The sequence below is a fragment of the Nicotiana sylvestris genome, chromosome 5 (genome assembly GCF_000393655.2).
Source record: "Nicotiana sylvestris chromosome 5, ASM39365v2, whole genome shotgun sequence".
Taxonomy (NCBI): Eukaryota; Viridiplantae; Streptophyta; class Magnoliopsida; order Solanales; family Solanaceae; genus Nicotiana; species Nicotiana sylvestris.
In genome coordinates this window covers 149,930,705-149,937,874 of record NC_091061.1, presented here as the reverse complement: position 1 = coordinate 149,937,874, position 7,170 = coordinate 149,930,705, and the positions used below count along the sequence as shown (strand labels likewise).

Sequence of the window (7,170 nt, the reverse complement as noted above, 5' to 3'; positions counted from 1 at the left end):
CGCCTTCCTTCTGTGTTCAGGACGGAGACTCTTTCTGCCTTTGTCGAACTGCCTTGACGCCTTGGCAGGCTTTGACCTGCTTTCCTTCGCTTACCGGAGAGCGGATTCTTTATTACTGACTTTTCGCGGTTGATCGCACCTCGCACCTAAAGGAGTCGGTCCTTGTGAGGAGGAGGACTCTTCTCTTGCTGTCAAAAGTGCTTACTCATGGTCTATCGTGCAGTTGATGATATCATTCTGGACTAGTTTCCAGGCATACGCCAACCATACATACCGCTTTCTCGTTCAGGAATTTCTTAAGATTAAGGTTCGAAAGGACCAGGCGGCGATGAAGTATGAGTCTAAAACACTATATGCAGAGCTGCCTTAGCTCAATAGATCAACGAATCAGGAGATGACTTCTTAAACGTTCGCGAATGGAAAAGAGTTGCTTTAGGCACGGACCACAAACCCACGAACCTAATAGTTGGATCCATGAGGAGACAGGAGAAAGCCATTCATTCCGGTCATTGAGCCCGGATTGAGGATTGATTGATCTAAACCAAAGACTTGATTATATATAGGAGAAAGGCGTTCTCATACCCTGATACCGCTTTGTGGAAACCTAGAACAGAAGAAAGTCTCTTTAGGATGGCTCTGTCCTAGCTAGACCGAGTCACAACTACTTATTATAGAAGACTCAGGCACACTTCCCTATACTTCTCCTAAGTGACATCAAAATACTCTTTCAGCCGATTCGAAAGCAGCAATAGATGAGATTGAATCAGACAGAAGGTTCACCCCTCACCCTGGGGGATTGGGGAGTTGAGACTTCCTTGCTCTTAGGCCCGCTGTAAGGCCAATAAGATCAGGAAGAAGGAGATTGGATTCTTCCTTTTATCCGGACTGACTCTAATCGTGATTTTTACTCTATTATGATACCTCCCTCTGTCGCAATAGAAATCGAGAATGGAGGTGACTTCGCTACACTTGTTTATAGTTGGAAATTCCAACTCGAAGGCCCTAGTACTACTGACTTTGCACCAGAAACAATTGAAGCCTTTTTTCGGCATCCCTTCTCAGACGTCTTATTCCTTGCCTTAGTAATGTGCAATCAGCTACTTGGCACCTTCCCTTATTCTCCTTCCTTTCCTTTTAGATCTGAGGTAGTACTAATTAATGCTTGAATTGCTCCTATTAGAAATAGGGCTACTCTTGGGTACGAAAGAAGGATATTCCGAGCCTGGGCACATCCCTTTGATAGCTTTGTTTAGCCTCCTTTACTATGTCAATCCCTCCGTATTGGTTTTTCTCAAATTGCATTGAATACACAATTTGTTCTAATACAAGCTCTATAATATGTGTTTTTCTGGTTGTTTAAATTTGCTGTTAAGTCTGAATATTTTGATTTCTGCAAGGTTGATCTTCTCCTAAGCAGCTGGAAGAAAAATCAGCAATATTAATTTTCTTGTATTAAGATTCTAAAGCGCTGCGAAAATGTTGCTCAAAGAGGTTATAAGTTTCATTTAAAATGTGGAGGGGTAGCATTTCCCAAGCATTAAAAATCAAGGGGATTGAGTGGATTTTACTCAAAAGATTAAGGAAAATTGAGATAGAAGAGAAATATATGTTGCCAGAATTTGTGACAAGAAGGCACGCTCTCACAATTATTTGCTGATCAGCGGTACTTAAAAGAATAATTCAAGTCCAACAAAGTTTATAAACAAAAAGAGGACCAAAAATAGAAAATAAAAAGCTACACAATTTCTTGAAGAAGGCTCAGAAAAGAACTCATTCATCGTACATGATAAGAGACAAGTGAAGTACTTCTTTATTCGTAAAGAATGAGATTGAGAAAATCATAGTTGTGTAACACCTCGTGAAGGAGAGCTGAGTGTCAAAATTAACCAATATGCTATTCTGTGATTGATGAGCAAGTAAATAATTTATGTAACACCCAAACATCGGTTGGTAGTAACATGTGAAAATTATTGGAAACTGAGACTTCATTGATCACTGATGTTCAAAAAGTTACAATTTGAGTTTGGCATCCCAAACTTTGTACATGATCATTGAATTGAGACTATTGCAATTTGTTCTATCCTATCCAAAAGCAAAAGATATAGGACTGTTCAAGGTGAATCATAAATGATATTGGAATGCTTAATCAGCTTGTTCCTGAATGATGGTAGGTTTCAGTTGAGCTAAAACGGCCCAAAGATACTCTTAACATGATGTGATATTGTCAGCTTTGGGCCAAGCCCGCACGGTTTTCCCCAAAAGTCTCACACCATTAAGAATATTCAACTCCTTAAAAGTAGAAGCTTTTTCCTTTCTATTTTCCATGTGAGACTTTGTTCACACACACCCCAAAGAGACTAGCCAAATATGAGAGATTTGTAATTTCCTTCTACAAGAATAAAAACCCAATTATAATAAATATGTTGTCCTTTTCTTTGAGAGATAGAAAAATCAAATATGGTAAAAAAATCAAGACAAACACCTTACACCATTTGTCTACTATTACCAATCCTTTTCCTTGTGTTGGAAGTTTAGGAGAGGAGCTGAAGACATGGCCTCCCTCTAATCCATGGCCGAGTGTTGCTAGTTTATCTGCAGCTTGTTAGCTTCTCTGTAGCAGTGGTTGATGACGAATCCATGCTCTTCAACTAATTCTTGAATTTCCTCTATGTACTTCTCTAATCTCCATACTGGCTTCCATTCTCTCTTAACACATTTTGTGAGCAACATGGAGTCTGTCTCTCGTAGAACAAGATTTAATCCTCTGTCGATGCACCATTTTAGACCAAAGAGCATTGCAAATGCTTCTACCATGTTACTTTTGTGCATGGGCCTCGTGGGATGGAGTAGGCAAATAATGTATTTTCATAGCTATCCTTGGTTATCCCACCACCTCCACATTGACCCAGTAGGCAACTTCCATCACTATTGAGCTTGATTCCTAGTGCCGGATGCTTAATCCATTTGACAATTGTTATTGTTCTATGTTGAATGTTTAAGTCACATGCTTAGCATAGGCTGGTCCAGGAGTCTCCTAACCTTGCTCTTCCAAACTGGTTTCTCAGGGTGTGTTTGGGGTGAAGGAAAATATTTTTCTGAAAAATGAGTGATTTTATCGCTTATTTTGCCTTATTTGATTGGTAAGTGAAAAACTTTTTCTGTATTTTCTAGTATTTGGTTAGAGATTATAAAATATTTTTAGGAAATTATTTTTTTATGCTACTCTCCTCAACCCACCTTCCCCAAAATCCCCATGTTTTCAGTACCCCAACCCCCTCCTCCGGACTCCATTTTCTTCAAGAATTTAATTGTTCTTTTCAAAACTCACAAACCCAAAGGAACTAATGTGCTAATATTTTTTTTAAAACTTTCCCAGTGAATCTGGGTATGTTGTATATATCTATAATAAGGGGGAGGGGGTTGCCTTACCTCCATAGATTACAACACGGGGCAAAAACACAGTCAGGTGATCAAAGTATCAACCTCTGTGACGGTACAAAGTATATCTAACTAACAAAAAAGTTCGCTTTGTCGTACCTAGTTCTAACACTAAGAACCTGAAATTTTTCCAAAAAGAAAGGGTCCTTTTGCTCCCCTTGGCATTTGATTAAAGGAGAGGTAGATATTATCCTCCATCGCACTAGTTGCATACTTTGCTAAAAAATCTGCCACTTGGTTAGCTTCCCTATAGCAATGAGTAGGAGTGATATTGGCAGGGTTCATGTACTGTGAGATCTCCTTCATAGTTCTTCGCGATTTGTAGTGTTGAGTATGGTTGTTCTTCAGCATGTTTGTCGCTAAAAGAGAGTCAAGTTCGATTGTAAAATTAGTGACCCCATTTTGTATGCACCATTTAATCCCGAACAGTGCTGCTTGAGCTTCAGCTTCATTATGGCTATCACATTTAGCTAGGATAGCATACATAGGCCATACAGAAGTCACCTTGATCATCTCTCAAAGTGCCACCGAGACCAGCTTTACCATTACCTTGAATATAACTGCCATCAGTATTTAACTTGAGTGTTCCCTGAGGAGGCTTCAACCAAATGACAATGATAGCCTCTTGAACATGCTGTTTAGTTTTGTCATATCATCACAGAATCTGACCCAGGGCAATCAGTTTGCATTTAGGGAAAGCTCTATGTACGGCTGCTTGAATATTCCAAACAATCTGTTGCTTCATGTTGTAATAGTTGAATCTTTTTTGATCCCCATATCTACAAGAACATCCAGCCTTCCAAATTTCCCCACAAATGATGGTCAGAGTAATTTGAAGAATTTATTTGAGGACTTCATTGCTGTATTTTTGTTTCCACCAGTAATTGAACCATCCTCTGATAGGCATTTGCACAAATTTTATCCCCATCGGGTCACCAATGGTTTTCCAAATATTTTTAGCTGCATCATTTTTCATAAAGACAGGTTGCATAGACTCGTTGCAATGGTTAGTACAACATGAACATTTAGAAACAATATGCTTACCAAAATTAAGAATGATTTCATCAAATGGAAGTTTAGATAACCATAATCTCCAAGCAAAGAATGATATTTTAAAAGGGATGCTAGAGTGCCATACCTTATGGAGGAATGGATCCTTGTTTCTGTTGTTTCTAAGCAAATTGTAAGTGGTTTTGTTTGAGTACTTACCATTCTCTGTGAGGTCCCAAATAGGTTGATCCGGAATGTTCTAGTCTCCTATGTTAATCTTCATGATATATTCCATGGTCTCTTCAGAGAAGATGCTTCCTAGTTTATTCCTGTTCCATTCTCCATTTTGAATATACTCTTTGACATGCACCTTGGGATTAGTATTGATATCCCCATATAAAGTTGACAGAGGACCCTTACCTGTCCAATTATCCCACCACATGCTGGAGTTTCCAGAGTTTATAAGCCACAGGATATGAGGTTCTGTGTTGTCTCTGATTTTCCTCAAATTTTGCTATTCATGTGAGTCCTTATCAGATTTTTTCTTACTCACCAAATGAGACCTCGGACAGTATTTATGCTTCATGTAATCAACCTACAAAGAAGGAATTGTTATAATTCTCCACCATCTTTTAGCAGTTAACATGTTATCAAAAGTTTCCATCCTTTTAATACCTATACCTCCCTCATCTAACGGATAGCATAGCTTCTTCCAGGATCTCCAATGAAATTTCTTTTTCTCACCAGAGAGACCCAGAAGAAATTAGCAAAATATTTTTCAACGAGATTAAAAGTACCTTGGGGGCCGGGGGGGGGGAGGACATAGCGTAAAGAGTATAGATAGGCAATGATCGCAGGACATGCTTAATTAAGATAATTCTACCTCCATAAGAAAGGTTTTTTCCATGCCAACCATTCAATTTCTTAATAATTTTCTTTACCAAGCAGTCAAAATAAGCAATCTTCTTCCTACCTATATAAATTGGACAACCTAAGTAGTTAAAGGGGAAGTTCTTATCCATGTAGCCCGTGATATTTCTAATTCTATTAATTCTATTGGCACAAGTATTAGGAACAGTTAAAAAGAAACTCTTATCATTATTGAATTTTTGCCCAGAGCTATCTTCATACTTCCTAATGACATCCATAATGAGATTAATAGAATTATTGTTATCACTGGTGAATATAACAATGTCATCTGCATATGTAAGATGATTAATACAAGTACCATTGGGAGGCATAGAGAAGGGGGTATAAAAGCTATTTAGAAATAGATTATACAAAGAGCATGTGAAAACCTCTGCAGCAAGGATAAAAAGTGATGGTGATAATGGATCACCTTGTTTTAATCCTTGACTAGATGTGAAGAAACCTTTTCTATTTCCATTAATTATCAGAGAGTACCAAACACCAGAGAGAAGGTTCTTAATCAAATTAATTTAGTATTCTGTGAAACCAAATCTCCTAAGCACAATAGTGATAAAGTTTCAAGAAATTCTATCATATGCTTTAGCCATATATAATTTTATAACAATATTGCCACTAGTATTGACTTGAGAAATAGATTGAACTATCTCTTGAGTTAACAACACATTTCAGAAATAAGCCTTTCTTTAACAAAACCACTCCGGTTTGGAGAAATTAATCTTGTTAACACAGGATTTAGTCTAAGAGAGAGTATTTTAGAAACAATCTTGTTAGTAAAATTAGAAAGACTAATAGGTCTAAATTTATTAAAAGTGGTAGGGGCATCTGTTTTGGGAAGTAGGACCAAACAAGTATGAGTATAGAATTTAGTAAGAGGAATACCTTTGAAGAAGTCCCACACAACAATATTGATGTCTACCTTGATGATGTCCCAACAGCTTTGAAAAAAGTACCATTGAATCCATCTGGCCCAGCAGTACTTGTAGCCGACAGATCAAATACTGCATTTTTTATCTCTTCCTCACTAGGAATCTCATCCATCCTGTTTCTATTTTCATCAGTGATCCTTTTGGTGATGCAATTTAGAATAGTAGGATCAATACTTGAAGTTGGAAGGTTGAAAATTTTGTTGAAGTGTCTGATAGCTACTTTTGCTATTTTCTCCTCTCCCTGAATCCATTTATCCTTATGATTTTTAATCCTATTCACCTGAAGCTTTCTTCTTCTTTCTCGAAGGATACCATGGAAGTACCTTGTATTTATATCTCCCTCCTCAAACCATTTTATATTGGTTTTTTGAAGAAGAAGGAGTCTTGCATATGAAGCCATCTCATGTACTCCGCATGCGCCTTATTTGTTTCTTCTCTGTCATATTCAGAGTTATTGGTTAACTCAATCTCTTTAAGGCATTGAACTTTTTCTTCCCATTTAAGAACCTGTTTATGAATGTCCCCCACTTCTTGTCTAGACCACTGACTTAGTCTCCTACTCAACAGCTTTAGCTTGGATTGAAGTCTCCATATATTGTTGCCATCAATGTTGGTACTCCAAACTTCCTTGGCAATGTTATAAAAGTCTTCCTGCTTAGTCAAGAAATTAAGGAATTTAAAGTAGGAAGTGTGCTTACCTGCTTGATCAAAGGCTTTCATGAGTAAGGACGTGTGATCTGAGCTAGTCCTCACGAAGTGTTTGACATTAGTAATATGGAATTTTTTACTCCACTTGTCGTTGATGAATATTCTGTCAAGTCTTTTCCAAATTCTCTTCCTTGGACACCTATTATTGCACCAAGTAAATTTAGGACCGGTATATCCT

The 7,170-nt window shown here is 37.8% G+C and overlaps 1 long non-coding RNA gene across 1 annotated transcript; it reads right to left on the bottom strand.

The window, feature by feature from the left end:
* Positions 1 to 3,368: 3,368 nt before the first annotated feature.
* On the bottom strand, positions 3,369 to 6,575 carry LOC138891321 (uncharacterized). The gene is made up of 3 exons (XR_011407709.1): positions 6,238 to 6,575; positions 4,849 to 5,023; positions 3,369 to 4,757 (listed from the first exon to the last, which is right to left on the bottom strand). It is a non-coding gene; the product is annotated as an uncharacterized lncRNA (long non-coding RNA).
* Between the last annotated feature and the right edge of the window lie 595 nt (positions 6,576 to 7,170).